Consider the following 20,073-nt stretch of genomic DNA (forward strand, 5'->3'; position numbering starts at 1 on the left):
GCCTGTCAGAATAAAAGGCAAAGACAACAGGTTAGGAAAGACCAGTTTTCAAGAGATATTGAGGACCTGGGTAAGAGAGAAAAGGAGGTACGTAGCAGGTATAGGCAAGTAGGACCAAATTAAGTGCTTATGGTGTACAAGAAATGCAAGAGACCAGTTAAGAAAGAAATTCTGAAGGCTAAAAGAAGGCTTGAAACTGTCTTAGCAAACAACAGAAAGGAGAATCCAAAGGGATCCCACAGATATGTTAAGAGCAAAAGGATTGCTAGGGACAAAATTGGTTCTCTGGAAGACCAGAAAGGTAGTCCATGTGTGGAGCTAAAAAAGATGTGGGAGATCTTAAATGCATTCTTTGCATCTGTATTTACTCAGGAGATGGATATTGAGTATATAGAAGTGAGGCAAAATGGCATCAACAGCATGGACCTTGTACAGAGGAGGAGGTGTTTGCTACCCTGAGGCAAATCAGGGTGGAGAAATCCCCAGGGTCTGACAAAGTGTTCCCTTGGATCCTATAGGAAGCAAGTGCATAAATTGTTGGGTTTCTAGCAGAGATATTTAAAACATACTTAACCACAGGAAAGGTACCAGAGGATTGAAGGATAGCCAATGTTGTTCTGTTGTTTAAAAAAGGCTCTAAACATAAACCAGTAAATTATAGGCCATTGAGTCTGACATCAGTTGTGGGAAAGTTATTAGAAGGTATTCTAAGGGACTGTATATATAAGTATTAGGATAGATTGTGTCGGCGTGTGGCCTAGTGGATAAGGCATCAGACTAGTAATCTGAAGGTCGCTGGTTCGAGCCTCAGCTGAGGCAGCGTGTTGTGTCCTTGAGCAAGGCACTTAACAGCACATTGCTCTGCGACGGCACCAGTGCCAAGCTGCTTGGATCCTAGTGCCCTTCCCTTGGACAACATCGGTGGGATGGAGAGGGGAAGGCTTGCAGCATGGGCAACTGCTGGTCTCCCATACAACCCTGCCCAGACCTACACCCTGGAAAACTTCCTAGGAACACATCCATGGTCTCACGAGACTAATGGATGCCTATTGATTGAAGGATAGACATGGACTGATTAAGGATAGTTAACATGGTTTTGTTCATGGTAGGTCATGTCTAACCAATCTTATAGAGTTTTTTCAGTAAGTTACCAAGAATGTTGATGAAGGCAAGACAATGGATGCTGTGTACATGGACTTCAGCAAGGTGTTTGACAAGGACCCGTGTGGGAGGCTGATCAAAAAGTTTCAGTTGCTCAGCATTCAAGATGAGGTAGTAAACTGGACTAGACATTGGCTTTGTATGAGAAGCCAAAGAGTGGTAGCAGAGGGTTGTATCTCTTACTGGAGGCCTGTGACTAGTGGTGTGCTTCAGGGATTGGTGCTCAGTTCTTTTTTTTTTGTCATCTATATCAATGATCTGGATGATAATGTGGTCAACTGGATCTGCAGATTTGCAGATGACACCAAGAGTAGGGGTATAGTGGACAGTGAGGAAGGCTATCATGGCTTGCAGAGCAGTCTGCATCAGCTGAAAAAATTATCTAAAAAATGGCAGATGAAATTTAATCCAGACAAGTGCGAGGTTTTGCACTTCGAAAGGACTAACATGGGTAGGTCTTACACACTGAACAGTAGGGCACAGAGGAGCATGGTTGAACAAAGGATCTGGGAATACAGGTACATAATTCATCAAAATTAGCGTCACAGGTAGATAAGCTCATAAAGAAATCTTTTGGCACATTGGCCTTCATAAATCAATGAGTACAGGAAATGAGATGTTACGCTGAAGTTGTATAAGACGTTGAGGCCTAATTGGGAGTATTGTGTGCAGTTTTGGTCACCTACCTACAGAAAAGTTGTAAACAAGATTGGAAAATTTACAAGGATGCTCCCAGCTCCAGAGGGCCTGAGTTGTAAGGAAAGATTGCATAGGTTAGGACTGTATTCATTGGAATGTAGAAGATTGGGAGGAGATTTGGTAGAAGTATATAAAACTACGAGGGGTATAGCAGGTATTTTCCACTAATATTGGGTGGAACTACAACCAGAGGCCATGGGTTACGGGTGAAAGTTGAGAAATTTAAGGTGAGAACATGAGAACCTTCTTCACTCAGAGGATCATGAGTGTGTGGAATAAGCAGCCAGCATAATTTCTATTTTAAGGTTTAAGGATAGTTGGATGAGTACGTGGATGTTAGGGGAATGGAGGCTATGGTTCTAGTGTAGGCCAGTGGGAGTAGGCAGTTTAAGTAGCATGTACTAAGTGGGCCAAAGGTTCCCTATGACTCTTCCCGAGATCTGTAGCTTCATGGGCCATGTGCCATTCAATTCTGCAAACCTTCCCTTTGCTCTCTTCACTCTTCTGCTGTAAAACAAGCTTGTTTTCCATTTCTCCCTCTTGTTCTGATTGTGAGCGCTTTATATGAAATGTTCCCTCTGTTTCTTTGCAAATATACTGCCTGATCTGATTAGTATTTCTAGCATTCTCCATTTTTAACTCAAGCAAGAGAAGTAGCTGTTCAAGAACAGCTCCTTCCCTTCAACTATTGGTTCCTGAAAGAACTGGCACAACCTTAATCGCTAGAAAATTGGTCGCTTGTCCCGATGAAGGCTCTCAGCCTGAAATGTTGTCTATTTATTCATTTTCTTTGATGCTGCCTGACCTGCTGAGTTCCTCCAGCATTTTGTGTGTGTTGCTTAATCACTAGAGTTTTACAGTCACTTTGGACTTTGTTTTTCTTTCTTGGTTAAAGATTTTTAATTTATGCTTAACTTGTTATTCTTCTTAATGCTGCGTGCCTGTGCCAATACAGCAAGTGCATACACATACTTCTGCAGATGACAGTAAACTCTACTTTGTTTCTTTCTGTTTAAAGTCCGAACCACAAAACACTACCCGTAGTTGATGCAACCTTAGCTAGAGTTTATATGTTTAAACAAGATGAGAGTTATATTTTGTGTTAATTTTGCCTCATTAATACACTAAATACTGTATGTAATTAGTTTTGCTACAATAAGTGTTGGGACACTGGAAAAATGTTGAATTTCCCCTTGGGGATGAATAAAGTATCTATCTATCTAATTGAAAATTCCATATTCAGGGTGCCCCCATGGGCCTTTGTTCCTAATTCTTTAAGAGATACTCATGACAGTAAGTCCTGCATTATTCAGGCTGTCTCAGTTTGTACCTTATTAACATTGCACAATATGAGGCTCAACTCTTCATGTTAACTGGATGTCAGAAATTAAATCCCTTTAACTACAGCACAAAGTTCTAGTGAAATCTTCAATAATTATCAACATTAATTATGTTCCCGCACTGTGGGCCTTCAGAAGAAATACAATAATAGTGAGTGCTGAAGTCACATGCCTTCAGTTGCCCAGGGGGCCTGTTAGAAGACCTTTTGGCTTTATCCTATATTAGTAGAATTGTTTCAATTGTACTGACAATAATAGCTGTACAGTGCTTTGCACCGGAAGCACTTTACAACCAATGTATTGGTTCATTTTTGTCTTGTCACATAAAAGTAAAGTGACTCTTATTGATGATAGCTAATTTAAACTTGTCAAAAGTGAAACCTGAGAAATATCTGGAATGGAGAGATCAGACTTTCCGGAGAATTCTAGCTTCCTTTTCTTTCCAATTTGTCTGTGAGTCATCCATGCAGAAAGCATAAGACAGCTTGCTTTTGTTTCCGCCGAGTGAAATTGCTTTAATGTACAGAATGGGAGAAATGTTTCTCCACAGCAAGGTCCTTGGCACCATCTAAGGACATTCAGTCGTACAGCACAGAGGTTTGTGATCTTGGTTTTATAACTCAATGCTACGTGCCTGTCAATGATGGTTATATAACACTCTTCAGCGAAGTTACATTTGAACTGGAGTGCAAGGAGATCTTGGACTGAAAAACAATTATGCTTCAAGGGCTGGAAACAAACAGATTTACAAATATATGAATAGCAATAAAGACCAGAGTAGGCAATCACTCATAAGGATAGCGAAAGGAAGAGGATGGCATCAGTGATAGGGGACTCCATAGTTAAGGGGACAGACAGGCGATTCTGTGGATGCAAGAAAGAAGCACAGATGGTAGTTTGCCTCCCAGGTTCCAGGGTCTGGAGTGTTTCTGATCACGTCACGATATCCTGAAGTAGGAAGGAGAACAGCCAGAGGTCATCTTACATGTTGATACCAATGACATAGGCAAGAAAAGGGAGGAGGCCCTGAAAACAGAGTACAGGGAGTTAGGAAGGAAGTTTTGAAGCAGGACCACAAAGGTAGTCATCTCAGGATTATTCCCTGTGCCACGTGACAGTGAATAGAGGAATAGAGTAAGGTGGAGGATAAATGCATGGCTGAGGATTGGAGCAGGGGGCAGGGATTCAGATTTCTGGTTCATTGGGTCCTCTTTGGGGGCAGGCGTGACCTGTAGAAAAAGGACAGGTTGCACTTGAATCCCAGGGGGATCAATATCCTGGCGGGGAGGTTTGCTAAGACTATTGAGGAGAGTTTACACAAGGATTGCTGGGGGTTGGGAACCAAACTGAAGAGAGGAGGAAGAGGCAGATGGCTCACAAATAGAGAAAGCTTGGAGACAGTGTGAGAGGGAGGATAGGCAGGTGATACAGAAGAGATGCGCTCAGACTGATAGTTTGAGATGTGTCTATTTTAATGCAAGGAGTATTATGAATAAAGCGGATGAGCTTGGAGTGTGGATCAGTACTTGGAGCTATGATGTTGTGGCCATTACAGAGACTTGGATGGTTCAGGGGCAGGAATGGTTACTTTGAGTGCCAGGCTTTAGATGTTTCATAAAGGACAGGGAAGGAAGCAAAAAAGGTGGGGGCGTGGCACTGTTGATCAGAGATCGTGTCATGGCTGCAGAAAAGGAGGAAGACATGGAAGGATTTTCTATGGAGTCTCTGTGTGTAGAAGTTAGAAACAGGAAGGGGCCAATAACACTACTGGGTGTTTTTTATAGATCACCCAATAGTAACAGGGACATCAAGGAACAGATAGGGAGACAGATTTTAGAAAGGGGTAATAATGACAGGGTTGGTGTGGTGGGAGCTTTTAATTTCCCAAATATTGATCAGCATCTCCCTAGAGCAAGGGGTTTAGATGGGGTGGGATTTGTTACGTGTGTTCAAGAAGGTTTCTTGACACAATATGTAGTAAGCCTGCAAGAGGAAAGGCTGTATTTGATCTGATATTTGTATACAAACCTGGTTAGATGTCAGATCTCTCAGTGGGAGAGCATTTTGAGATAGTGATCACAATTCTATCTACTTTACCATAGCATTAGAGAGGAATAGGAACAGACAAGTTGGGAAAGTGTTTAGTTGGAGTAAGGGAAGATATGAAGCTATCAGGCAGAAACTTGGAAGCATAAATTGGAAACAGAGGTTCTCAGGGAAATATACGGAAGAAATGTGGTAAATGTTCAGGGGATATTTGCGTGGAGTTCTGCATAGGTACATTCCAATGAGACAGGGGAAAGATTGTAGGGTACAGGAACTGTGGTGTACAAAGGCTGTTGTAAATCTAGTCAAGAAGAAAAGAAGAGCTTACAAAAAGTTCAAAAAACTAGTTCATGATAGAGATCTAGAACATTATAAGGCTAGCAGGAGGGAATTTAAAAAAGAAATTAGGAGAGCCAGAAGGGGCCATGAGAAGGCCGTGGTGGACAGGATTAAAGAAAAGCCCAAGGCATTCTACAAGTATGTGAAGAGCAAGAGGATAAGATATGAGTGAATAGGACTAACCAACAGTGACAGTGGAAAAGTGTGAATGGAACCAGAGGAGATAGCAGAAGTACTTAATGAGTACTTTGCCTCAGTATTCACTACAGAAAAGGATCTTGGTGATTGTAGGGATGACTTACAGTGGACTTAAAAAATTGAGTATGCAGATAGTAAGGAAGAGGATGTGATGGAGCTTTGGGAAAGCATCAAGTTGGATAAGTCACCGGGACCCAACGAGATGTACCCCAGGCTACTGTGGGAGGCAAGGGAGGAGATTGCTGAGCCTCTGGTGATGATCTTTGCATCATCAATGAGGATGAGAGAGGTTCTGGAGGATTGGAAGGTTGTGAATGTCGTTCCCTTATTCAAGAAAGGGAGTAGAGATAACCCAGGAAATTATAGACCAATGAGTCTTACTTCAGTGGTTGGTAAGTTGTTGGAGAAGATCCTGAGAGGCAAGATTTATGAACATTTGGAGAGGCATAATATGATTAGGAATAGTCAGCATGGTTTTGTGAAAGGCAGGTTGTGCCTTACGAACCTGATTGAATTTTTTGAGGATGTGACACATTGATGAAGGTAGAGCAGTAGATGTAGTGTATATGGATTTCAGCAAGGCATTTGACAAGGTACCCCATGCAAGGCTTATTGAGAAAGTAAGGAGGCATGAGATCCAAGGGGACGTTGCTTTGTGGTTCCCGAACTGGCTTACCCACAGAAGGCAAAGAGTGGTTGTAGACGGGTCATATTCTGCATGGAGGTCGGTCACCAACAGTGTGCCTCAGGGATCTGTTCTGGGATCCCTACTCTTAGTGATTTTTATAAATGACCTTGATGATGAAGTGGTAGGATAAGTTAGTAAATTTGCTGATGACACAAAGATTGAGGGTGTTGTGGATAGTGTGGAGGGCTATCAGAGGTTACAGTGGGACATTGATAGGATGCAAAACTGGGCTGAGAAGTTGCAGATCATTCAGCCCAGATAAGGGTGAAGTGGGTCATTTTGGTAGGTCAAATATGATGGGAGAATATAGTATTAATGGTAAGACTCTTGGCAATGTGGAGGATCAGAGGGATCTTGGTGTCTGAGTCCATAGGACTCACAAAGCTGCTATGCAGGTTAACTCCATGGTTGAGAAAGCATACAGTGCATTGGCATTCATCAATCGTAGGATTGAGTTTAGGAGCCGAGAGTTAATGTTGCAGCTATATAGGACCATGGTCAGACTCCACTTGGAGTACTGTGCTCAGTTCTGGTTGCCTCACTATGGGAAGGGTGTGGAAACCATAGAAAGAGTGCAGAGGAGATTTACAAGGATGTTGTCTGGATTGGAGAGCATTTCTTATGAGGATATGTTGAGTGAACTCAGCCTTTTCTCCTTGGAGCAACGGAGGATGAGAGGTGACCTGATAGAGGAGTATAAGATGATGAGGGGCATTGATCGTGTGGATAGTCAGAGTCTTTTTCCCAGGGCTGAAATGGCTAGCATGCGAGGGCATAGTTTAAGGTGCTTGGAAGTAGGTAGAGAGGAAATGTCAGCGGTAAGTTTTTTTACGCAGAGAGTGGTGAGTGCGTGGGATGGATTACCGGTGGTGGCAGTGGAGGCAGATACAAAAGGATCTTTTTAGAGACACCAGGACAGGTACCATGGAGCTCAGAAAAATAGAGGGCTATGGGCTATGTTCCCTCTCAGCTGTGCACGTGTGCGTGCGCGAACACGTTTTTCAACCAGCGCACAAAGGAGATTAATGTGCGCACAAAGGGTTAGTTACCTAAAATAATGTAGTAATTAATAATCACATTTATTGAAAATATAACCATATAACAATTACAGCACGGAAACAGGCCATCTCGGCCCTTCTAGTCCGTGCCGAGCGCTTACTCTCACCTAATCCCACTGACCCGCACTCAGCCCATAACCCTCCATTCCTTTCCTGTCCATATACCTGTCCAATTTTACTTTAAATGACAATACCGAACCTGCCTCTACCACTTCAGCTGGAATCTTGTTCCACACAGCTGCAACTCTCTGAGTAAAGAAATTCCCCCTCGTGTTCCCCTTAAACTTTTGCCCCCTAACTCTCAACTCGTCCTCTTGTTTGAATCTCCCTTACTCTCAATGGAAAAAGCCTATCCACGTCAACTCTATCTATCCCCATAATTTTAAATACCTCTATCAAATCCCCCCTCAACCTTCTACGCTCCAAAAAATAAAGGCCTAACTTGTTCAATCTTTCCCTGTAACTTAGGTGCTGAAACCCAGGTAGCATTCTAGTAAATCTCCTCTGTACTCTCTAAAATAGTCTTTTAGCTAAATGTTCCTGTTAACTAGTTAGTTGGTTTTTCAAATACCACAATGCACGTCACTAATTTACGTCACCTCACATTTCCTGTTCCAGTTTGTACAGTTGCATCACGGCAGCAGCCATCTTTGGCCGACAGTGTTCATATCGTAAAGTTTACAAAGATCTGTTTCAAATCCTGTTGATAGCTTACTAAGTTTTAATTGAAAAGAATATTGATTCACTATGCCGAATTCAAAAGAAATGAAGGGTGTGAAGCACAAAAAAACAGCAAATTTGTTTAAAGTTGAATGGCTTAACAAAATAATAGAAAACACTACACCAAAAGCTCATGAGGTCATGAACTTTCAGCGATGAGAAATATTTATGTATGATTCGGAAACTGGAGTTATCTGATTGTATTGTCGTGATGCGAAAATTGCTGGAGAATTTGCTAGTGGAAAGAAGTGGGATGATATTTGGAAACTTGACTTTTTGAAGCGTCATTTGGCAAGTACATCGCATTTGGATGGTGTACAAAAGCTCAAGCAACAGAACCCATCGTTACCCGTTACATGAGTGCTTACGCATGTTAAGGTTGAGTGCAGGTGAGCAAGAGTGAAAACGATCAAACCCAGAGGAGATCAAAGTCTAAAATGTCTAAAATATCATGTCTAATATTCTAGCTGAAAATACTGTAATAGTTAGACAGTTTATTGTTTTCAAATTTTCTGTGCAAGAAAAAACTAAATCCAAACTGATTTCAAATTTTGCTCAAATGGTGGCATTTGTACTTTGAAATTAACAGTTTTGCGACCTTGCGCAGTTGATGGACATTGGGGGAACCTTTCTTTCGTCTAGTGCAGACTGTGAGCAAAGTTTTAGCCTAATGAATCAACTCAAAAACAAGCTGAGAAGCTGTTTAGGTGAATGTCATTTGGATATGTTAATGAGAATCAAAAGCTATCAATTGGATGGAAGTTCTATTAGTCTAGATAGAGTTTACATAGAATGGGTAAATGCCGAAGACAGGAGAGAAAAAATAACTGAGTGACTTAAATATGTATTTTATTTTGTTGCTATTCTGTGCAGTTTTACATCAAATTTATGTAAATCTACATAAACTGTGCCATGTGTGCTTTCAGAGTGCACATACTTTTGTCACAGGAAAAAAAAATTGCACAACGTAGGATTTTTGCGCACACTGACTACTAAAAATTAGAGGGAACATTGGCTATGGGTAACCCTAGGTAATTTCTAAGGCGAGGACGTGTACGGCACAGCTTAGTGGGCCGAAGGGCTTGTATTGTGCTCTAGGTTTCCTGTGTTTCTGTGTTTCTATTCAACAACTCACCAGCGATCATGACAACCACCTGAACCATCAAAACAATCTAGGTCCTGAATGACTCATGTTCCTCTTCTGTTATTAGGCAAGAATTGGAGGACAGCTGAACAAGGACAGAGATACACTCAATGGCTTCCTTAATTGAGCAATTTGTGTGAGTGTCCTTGATTTTATCTCAACACATTCCGTTCACCTTCAGTCAGCAGGCAGTTGTAAAAGCTGAGATTTCTGTGAAAAAGTAAGGCCACTGGACCAGGAAAAATTCTAGCTGAGTTAATACAACGTGGCAGAAATATGCATATGCATGACCATTGTTCAACTTCTGTCAAGGAAAAGTTATACCTCACCCTTGTTAGGCCACATCTGGAATATGCTGTTGTTGCATGGGATCCATATACAAACAAAAACACTACTTTCATCAAACAAGTCCCAAGACAGGCAGCCCAATTTGTCACAAATCCCTATGAGAGAGAAGAGAGTGTTACCCAACTTTTGAATTCATTGAAGTGGAACTCTCCAAGGTAGACATGAAGCACACCGTCTGACCTGCTTTTACAAACTGTTAAATGGTCAACTTGACATAGACTACCGATCCCACACCAAACCCAAACCTATTAGGAGCAGACGAGGGCACTCATTTCAATTTGAAATACCAACTACCAAGTCAGATGTATACAGCAATTCATTCTTCCCACGCACAATTAAGGCATGGAATAACCTTCATCCTACCATAGTCACACAATCAAATCCAATTAAATTTAAGATAGCTCTTCTTCTTCAAAAATCTCCTTCTTAAGTCCACACTGCCACCTCCAGTTTAAATTCCATGCAGAATATTTTGGAATATGCGGAACCTGCTTCTTTCATTTTGGAAGAAAGTATGCCATGACTGCTCAGGGAAAGTGTCATGTTGACCATCTTCAAAGATTCTTCCTGTACCTTTCAGGACTTTCATCGCACTGATCCTCACTGCAAGGTGAATTCAACCCCTACAAGCTCAGAATGAACAAGGCAACTCGAGGCAAAAGGTATAGCTTACCACATGCTGCAGTGGTCCTCGTCATCCTCACACAAGTTTACGACTCCATCAACAGGAAGGTGCTATGGAGAATTCCTTTTTTCGCAAATTTATATTTCCCTGGTCCTCATTATCATTCTCCATTTGTTACTCCGTGACCTGAAACAATCGCAGGACAAATTGGGAAGTTGTGGTGCTTTCAGCACAGAACCAAGACTGAGCCAGCTTCAGTCACTTAATTATATGTGCACACACAGAAATAGCTTCAAATTGCCAATGACTCCCTCACTGAATCCAAAGCTTTGGTGAACATGTTGCTGCCTGATGTTTTGAGAATCTCCAGATCTACTGTGGAAGATCTGGGGAAATTGTAAACTCCTTTTCTTATCTCAGGAGCCAAGTCTCAGCCAATGGAACATCAATAAAATACTCACCACCACCAGTGTGTGAAGATCAAAATGTGCAACACTCAGGATCTTCAAGTCAGTATTGATCCTCAACATGCTAGGCGGTTTGGAGTCATAGACTCTTTCGTAGGCAGTTCCTTGAGATTTAGTGATTCCGGTTCTGTTATGTCTGAGGTGATTGAGGTCTCTGTGAGAACCTTGGTGGTCCCAGAGGTGGAGAGAGGAAGTGCCAGACAGGGTTCGGAGTGTTGTGTAGTTATGACATGGTGTGCTTCTTCTGCTGGTCTCGCAAGGCATCCCACCTTCACTTTGAGTGGGCGACAGTCTCAAGGTTGTTGCATTTTCTCAGTAAAGCATCTGAAGATGTCAACATGACAATCATGCCAAGGCAGTTAAATTTTTGCTCCCAGGATGCTGTTTTCCTTTCCAGGACATCAGATATGTCCTCCTCCTTCAGAGTTACCCTTCGTCCACCATTGATCCTACCCTCACCTGCAACTCCGCCATTTCCTGAATATCCATGCTCACCCTATCTCCCCACCATCTTAACAGGGATCGAGTTCCTCTTGTCCTTACCTACCACCTCATGATTCTCAGCACCCAACACATCATTCTCCACAACCTCTGCCATCTCCAAAGTGATCCTGCCACCAATCATAACCATACCTCCCGCCAATCTCTCTCCCTTTGTGATTCCTTTGTCTATTCATCCCTCCCCACTAACTTCCCTCCAGGAACCTATCCCTGCAAGTGGCCAAAGTGCTACATTTGCCCATTCACCTCCTCCCTCATTACCATTTGGAACTCGTGAACAGTCCTTCCAGGTGAGGCAACATTTCACCTGTGAATATGCTGGGGTAATTTATTGTTTCCAGTGCTCCCAATACAGCCTCTTCTACATTGGTGAGAACAGTCAGAAATTGGGGGGACTGCTTCGTCGAGTGCCTCCTCTCCTTCCACTAAAAATGGAAATTCCCAGTGGCCAACCATTTTGATTCCAATTCCCATTGTTGTTCTGACATTTTGGTCCATGGCCTCCTTTTATGCTTCAATGAGGCCACCCCCAGTAGAGAAACAACACCTTGTATTCAGTCTGGGTGGCCTCCAACCTGATGGCATGAATATTGTTTTCTCCTTCCAGTAAAAATTTTCCCTCCACCTCCGTTCATCTTCTATTCCCCCTTCTGGCCACTTAACTCTTCTCACCAAAATATCACCTCCCCCAAGGTCCTCTTTTCCTTCCCATTCTCCTATGGTCTCCTAGCAGATACCCTCTCTCCTTGCAGATTCCTTCCTCTCCAGTTCCTTACCTTTCCTACCGTCTTGGCTTTACCTATCACCTTCCAGCTAGCCTCCTTCCGCTTACCCCACCTTTTTATTCTGGCATCTTCCCCCTTCCTTTTCAGTCCTGAAAAGTCTTGTCCCGAAATATTGACTGTTATTAATTTCCAGAGATGCTGCCTGACCTGTTGAGTTCCTCCAGCATTTTGTGTGTGTAATTTCTTCTGGTAATCTGCTCCGGTGAAGAGCCTGCAGTAACATGACGATCTGGGATTCTGCCATTGAACATACGGCAAGGCACTGAACTCCTTGAGTTCTCCACAGTGGACACTTAGCAGAAACAATAAGAGGCAGTGCGCAGTCGCCCACCTGCCTAACCAATCAGACATCTGCCCTACAAGTGGCAGAAACTGCGACTCTTACACTTTTTTTTCAGCCATTTTTGGAACCCCAGAATTAGAGCTGAAGCAAGCCACTCTCGATCCCTAAGGACTGCCTAAGAATTTGATGGAACCTGAGCGTAAAGCAGTTCATATCTGGCAGGCATAGTTGGTGAAAATTAAACTCTGACCTTCCTTCCAGAGCTGGAGATGTTATATTAACTTACTGTCTGTCATGCTTGCCATATAGTTCACTGCTGCTGCAAAAAAGATAATTTTTATGGTACTTACAGTACTGTACAAAAGTCTTAGGTATCCTAGCTATACATATGTGCCTAAGACTTTTGCACAATGCTGTAAATGCCATAAAAATTAACTTTTTGCTGTAGCCTTGCAAAAGCCTTGGGCACATATACATAACTAGAATGCCTAAGGTTTTGCACGGTACTGCATTTGTCAACGTGGAGCACAGAGTGGGTTTGTAAGTCTGGCGGGAGCATGGGTTATTGGGAGTGCAAGATGGATCGCCACGTGAGGAGTGTGGGGCAGGTGACAGGGAAAGTGTGCCAGGGGTTGAGTACAGACACACCCTGCCTTGAGACAGCAGGCAAGGTCATTTGAATCCAAACAATTGGTTTATTGATTATTACAGAATGTCTCTCTGGTGAGTCCCACTCCACCTCTTTCCCTTCTCCATTTCCTAACCATAATTCCACTCTCCCTGTCCCCTTTCCACTCTCAGCCCACAATAGAGACCCTATCAAAATTAGGTTTATCATCACTCACATAGTTCATGAAATTTGTTATTTTTGGTCACAACAATACAGTGTAATGCATAAAATTACTACAGTACTGTGCGAAAGTCTTGAGGCACCCGAACAGTATATATTTGCCTAAGATTTTTGCACAATACTGTATATACACTGTGTATGTTTGCATGTGACAATAAACTTTGACCTTGGATTGAAATTTAGGATTGGATCTAGGTGTTTCGTGACATGTTTAGACCATTGTGTTCAATTGGTATTTAAAGCTCTGCTTCTGGACAAAGCATTTTTGGATTTGTACTCATACAAACTATGGAGCAAGAATTTTCCTGATCCAATTCACACCTTAAGATATAGCTGCTGAATCAGGCCAATCAGCCCATTGGGTCTGCTCAATCACGCTATTGTTGCTGATTTATTATCCCCCTCAACCCCTTCTCCTGCCTTCTCCCTCTAATCTTTGATGTCCTTACTAATCAAGAACCTATCAACTTCCGCATTAAATATACCCAATGACTTGGCCTCCACATTCATTCGTTGCAATGTCTTGCACAGAATCACTACCCTCTGGCCACAGGAATTCACTCTTATCTCTGTTCCAAAGTGACGACCTTGTAGTCTGAGGCTGTGCTGTCTGGTCGTAGACTCCCGCTTAATAACATAATAACGCCTGCGTCCACTCCACATCCACTCCATCAAGGCCTTTCACCATCTGACAGGTTTCAAGGAAGTCACCCCTCATTTTTCTAAATTCCAGTGAGTCCAGGCTTACAGACATCAAACGCTCCTCATATGTTAACCCTTTCATTCCTGGGTTAATTCTTGTGAACCTTCTCTGGAGCCTCTCCACTGGCTGCACGTTCTTTCTTAAGTAAGGGGCTGCAAAGTGTAAGAGTGATACATCTAACAGGGCCTCTGAGTTACTAAATTCCTTGTTATTACAATATCCGAGGATCTGACCATATCACTCACCATATCTCTGAACTCATTCCACAACTACAGATGCACTTTCAAGTGTAATGCCCTGGTTAGAACATGTTTAATTGTATTCCTACTATTAAGCTGTTTGGTTTTTACTTCTGTAACTTTTCTGCAAAACACAGTGTGTTCATAGTCTAGTATTTAGGTTTCTGGTAAAACAAAGAGTCCTTTGGAAAGAGATGACAGAGGATTGGAAAGTGCAGAGTCTCTATGGGTTGAGTTAAGAAATGGCAAGGGTAAAAGGACCCTAATGGCAGTTGTATACAGGCCTCCAAACAGCAGCCGGGATGTGGATAACAAATTACAGCAGGAGATGGAAAAGGCTTGTCAGAAAGGCAATGTCATGATAATCGTTGGGGATTTTAACATGAAAGTGGATTGGGAAAACTAGGTCAGTACTGGACCTCAAGAGAGAATTTGTAGAATGTCAAAGGGAAGGTTTTTTAGAACAGGTTGTTGAGCCCACTGGCTGTGCTGGATTGGGTGTTGTGCAATGATCCAGAGGTGATAAAGAGCTTGAAGTTAAGGAAACCTCAGGGAACAGTGATCACATTGAAATTTGAGAGGGAAAAACTAAGTTCCAATATGTTGGTATTTCAGTGGAATAAAGGAAATTACAATGGGATGAGAGGGGAAGTGGCCAAAGTTGACTGGAAAGGGACATTTGCAAGAAGGACAGCAGAGCAGCAATGGCTGGAGTTTCTGTGAAAAATGAGGGAAGTGCAAGATAGATATATTCCAAATTAGAAGAAATTTTTGAATTGATGAAGGACACTACCGTGGCTGACAAGTGAAGACAGGGCCAAAGTAAGAGCAAAAGAAAAGGCAAACAAGGAAGCCAGCGCTAGTGGGGAAGATAGAGGATTGGGGAGCTTGTAAAAACTTGCAGAAGGAAACTAAGAAGGTTGTTCAGAAGGAAAAGATGAATTATGAGACGAAGCTGGTGACTAATATCAAAGAAGATACTAAAAGCTTTTTTAAGTATATAAAGGGTAAAAGAGAGTCGACGATACATATAGGACCAACACAAAATGATGCTGGAGATATTGTAATGAGAGATGCAGAGATGGCAGAGGATCTGAATATGTATTTTTCATCAATCTTCACAGTGGAAGACGTCTGCAGTATACTGGAAATTCAAGAGTGGCAGGGAAGTGAAGTTTGTGCAATGAAAATGGAACCGATTGTTAGGGACGAGATTAGAGAATACTGGGAGGCACATGACAAGATAGGTCAAAGCCAGTATGGTTTCCTGAAAGGAAAATCTTGCCTAAAAAACTTACTGCAATTCTTTGAGGAAATTACAAGCAGGGTAGACAAAGGAGATGTGGTAGATGTGGTGTACTTGGATTTTCAGAAGACCTTTGACAAGGTGCCGCACATGAGGCTGCTTAGCAAGATAAGAGCCAATGGAATTACAGGGAATTTACTAGCATGGGTGGAGCACTGGCTGATCGGCAGAAAACAGAGAGTGGGGATAAAGGGATCCTGCTCTGGCTGGATGTCGGTTACCAGTGGAGTTCCACAGGGGTCAGTGTTTGGACCATTGCTTTTTACAATGTATGTCAATGATTTGGACTACAGTATTAATGGATTTGTGGCTAAATTTGCCGGTGATACAAAGATAGGTGGAGGAACGTGTAGTGTTGAGGAAACAGAGAGACTGCAGAGAGACTTAGATAGTTTAGGGGAATGGGCAAAGAAGTGACAAATTAAATGTAATGTTGGAAAGTGTATAGTCATGCACTTTGGTGGAAGAAATAAACAAGCAGACTATTATTTAGATGGGAAGAGAATTCAAAATGCAGAGATACAAAGAGGGGGTCCTTGCGCAAGATACACTAAAGGTTGACCTCCAAGTTGAGTTGGTTGTGAAAAAGGCAAATGCAATGTTGGCATTCATTTCTAGAGGTATGGAATATAGGAGCAGGGATGTGATGTTGAGTCTCTATAAGACACTCGTGAGACCACACTTGGAGTATTATGTGCAGTTTTGGACTCCTTATTTCAGAAAGAATATGCTGACGTTAGAGACGTTTCAGGGAAGATTCATGAGAATGATTCCAGGAATGAAAGGGTTACCATATGAGGAATGTCTGGCAGCTCTTGGGCTGTATTCCCTGGAGTTCAGGAGAATGAGGGGGGATCTCATTGAAACATTCCGAATGTTAAAAGGCCTGAAGCGATTAGATATGGCAAAGTTATTTCCTATGGTAGGAGATTCTAGGACAAGAAGGCACAACTTCAGGATTGAAGGAAATCCATTTAGAACAGAGATGTGGAGTAATTACTTTAGTCAGAGAGTGGTAAATCTGTGGAATTTGTTGCCACCAGTGGCTGTGGAGGCCAAGTCATTGGGTGTATTTAAGGCAGAGATAGATAGGTTCTTGATTAGCCAGGGCATCAAAGAGTATGGGGTGAAAGCAGGGGAGTGGGGATGACCGGAAAAATTGGATCAGCCCATGATTGATTGGCGGAGCAGACTCAATGGGCCAAATGTCCTACTTCTGCTCCTATATCTTATGGTCTTTGATGAGCTTAGGAATGTTGTGTCAACCACTCAGGTTAGTCTTGGTAACATTCTGACCAGTCGGATGCCATGGAACATCCGGGAGAGACTGGCAGGATCGGAATTCTAAGGGACAGCGGGTTGGTATTGGGTCTTTGGTTCCCAGGTGTTGGACGAAGTAGGGGGTGCAGAGAAGAGTGTGGGGGAAGATGCTCACCGTCTCCCGCTCGAAGGAGAGACCCCGTTGTAAGAAGTGTTTCGTGCAGACGAATGGTTCCAAGGAGGAAGTGCCAGTATTCCTGAGTTAGCCAGTTTGTTGATGACAGTCTTTGAGGAAAGTTCAGACTGTGGCTGGAGACGTGGGTTCAGAACAATCAGTAATTAAAGCAAAGCACCTGATTATTCAGAAATGAGCTCCAAAGTTTATGTACACATTTAGACAGGTTTCACTGTAACAGGGCCTTTTTTCTTTTTCTATTATCTGTTTGTTAAAATTGAAATATCTGTAAATATATTTCCTCTTAAAGTTTCTGCCGATGTAAGTTCAGTTATTTCCTGGTGTATGATAATTTCAGATGGGGCGATATTTTTACACCATTTACTATAGTGTTTGTTCTCTCAACGGAACATTCCAACTTTCCTGTTTGGTTGAACCCGAATCATACCGACCCTAGACGTGCGTTGCTTATTGAAGGTGGCGTTCTCACTGTTGCCCATGCAACACTGAGTCACATGGCTGTTAACCAGAGTTAGCAAGTGAGCCTAGTTTATTACGAGCCACAGTGAGAGGGTTACACAAGGACCCTACGACTCAATTAATTATTTACTTATTTATTTTATTTGCACAATTTGTCTTCTGCACACTGGTTGATTGTCAGTCTTTGTTTATGTTTTGTCGATGAATTCAATTATATTTCTTTTTTCTTCTAAATGCCTGCAAGGAAGTGAATCTCAAGATTGTAGACAGCAGCATGTATGTTCTTTGATAATAAATTTACTTTGGCTTTTCTCGTTCCAGTAATAAGCAAATTGTAGGAGGACCTCAAGAGATCAGGTAGCATCTGTGGGGAAATGGGATGTGTTTTGGGTTTGGGCTAGTCCAGATGTGAAGTCCCAGTCCAAGACGCCAGCTACCCATTTCTTTCTAATGATTCGGCCTAATCTGCTGAGCTCCTCCAGCAATTTGTTATTTTATATATATCGTCTGACATCTACAGCCTCTTATGACTCCATAATAGTCCCAGCAGCCTGTCTTTAATCCTAGTCCAACGTACAAAATGCTGGAGGAACTCAACATGTCAGGCAGCATCTATGGAAATGAAAAAAATAGTCAATGTTTCGGGCTGAAACCCTTCATCAAGACTGCAAAGGAAGGGGAAAGGAGCCAGAATAAGAAGGCTGGAGAACGAACGGAGTACAAACTGAAGGGCAAAAGGAGAAATCAGGTGGGTCGGGGAAGAAGTAAGAAGCAGGGAGGATATAGGGTGAAATATAAAGGATTGGAGAAGATGGAATCTGATAGGAGAAGAATGGATCATAAGACCATTAGACATAGGAGCAGAATTAGGCCATTCAGCCCATTGTGTCTGCTCCACCATTCCTTCATGGCTGATCCGGATCCCACTCAGCCCCATACACCTGCCTTCTTTGATGCCCTGACCAATCAGGAAACTATCAACTTGGTTTACATATACCCACGGACTTTGCCTCCACCCCAATCCGTGGCAGAGCATAACTTTGCATTGGCGACGGACCAATCGATTCGAAGAGAGTGAGAGCTTTGCACACAACAGGGAGAAGAGTTTAAAAAAGGAGTTTTTTGTGGGGATTGGCCCATTAGCGGCAGACCAATCCATTTGCGATTCCTTAACCGGAGTAAATAAAAATAAAGCAGGGTCAAAGCAGAGCAGCCATTGTGTGAGGGGATCAGTGTAGGAGTGGCAACTTGGGGCTTTGGTGAGGAGACATAGGTAAGTAACAGGTAAGGCTTTTGTAGTACTTGAATTAAAAGTCACTAAGTTACAGCAAAATGCCAACTTTCTCATGCAATGAAATATGGTTTAAAACCATCTTTTAGTCACTTGATTATTTGTGTGTTTACTAAAAACATAAACATTATGGAAGATTATCTCCTTACAAGGATGTAAATAAGCTGCTAAGTACAACAGAACTCTTTGCAAATGTGTTTTTAAAAATCACTCTATGTCACCAGCAATAGTGACCTCAAATCCTGCTGTGCCTGAAACATTAGGAGTGAACTTGCAGCTGTTCAGATCTGGTGTTAGCGGAGTTGGCTGGGCTGTGATATTGAGGCCAGTAGGATTATGATGTATATTAACATAAGTTTTTCATGCATTACTTTCCTCCAGGACACGGTGGGGGGGGGGGGTGCAGTGGGGGGGGGGTTGTTGGTGAGGGTAGGTGGAGGAAGAAACTCTCTTTTTTAATTGGATCAGTTCTAAAACACCCTCGGAAGCTGCAGTCATGAACGCACTGTAAAGGATCAATGGCTTTATTTCGTTGTAACTTTCAGTTAGTTGCAGACTGTGCGCAGTGAGACTGTTCCTGTATGTCAGTCTGTCAGCCACAGCTCTGATGTCTTCACTTGAGGACTCATGCACAAGTGATTATTGTCCTCTTATGCCATCCCCTCAGATCTTAGAGGATCATTTCCTTTTTCTGCTTGAAGTTGCGGTTTGCTAGCGTCCCAGCACTTAAAGAAACTAAACCAATGACTTGGAAATCTACTTTCCCATCTGGTCGCCTGGGTTCTTGGGGTTGCATGGAATTGCACCAGCTGTCAAGCAGGTCTGAATTTCCAACTATTGGGCTTCTCTGCAATGCTTGGGAGCAGTCATATAGTGGCCAAGGGTGGAAGAAGACTTGACCCCGAGACACCACAAATAAGTGTATTCAGGATCGTCGTCCCTCTCACCCCTAATATCCGGGCACCTTAACAGACTCATTAGGAAGTGGACAAATTTTGAGGCTTTATGTTGATGTGCCATTACACTGAAAGCTTTTGCAGTAGCACAGGAATGGAGGGATACGGATCATCTGCAGGCCGAAGAGATTCAGTTTAATTTGGTACTGTGTTTGGCCCAGACATTGTGTGCTAAAGGTTTATCCTGTGCTGTACTGTTCTACGTAAATGTTTTCTTCTCATGACAGTGAAAGTATTTGTATTCTACCACTTTTAATACTAGAGTTTCCATAATTATTTAATACTTGGGTTTTCATGATTATAAAGTTACTCTTGAAAAGATCTTAGACTATAGCGCCCTTGTCTTACTGAAGTATAAATTATTGCCGTAATTAATCCAATAATGGTAAGCGAGACAAGGTGACCTTCATA

General features: G+C 42.4%; 1 protein-coding gene and 1 long non-coding RNA gene across 13 annotated transcripts in view; both read left to right on the top strand.

Annotated features, from left to right (window-relative positions):
* LOC132383416 (ephrin type-A receptor 7-like) overlaps positions 1-20,073 on the top strand; it is a 693,221-nt gene that overhangs the window by 242,973 nt on the left and 430,175 nt on the right. The window lies entirely within an intron of this gene.
* On the top strand, positions 3,732-10,620 carry LOC132383418 (uncharacterized). The gene is made up of 3 exons (XR_009508679.1): positions 3,732-3,797; positions 9,461-9,529; positions 10,322-10,620. It is a non-coding gene; the product is annotated as an uncharacterized LOC132383418 (long non-coding RNA).

The sequence above is a fragment of the Hypanus sabinus genome, chromosome 30, assembly GCF_030144855.1.
Source record: "Hypanus sabinus isolate sHypSab1 chromosome 30, sHypSab1.hap1, whole genome shotgun sequence".
Classification (NCBI taxonomy): Eukaryota; Metazoa; Chordata; class Chondrichthyes; order Myliobatiformes; family Dasyatidae; genus Hypanus; species Hypanus sabinus.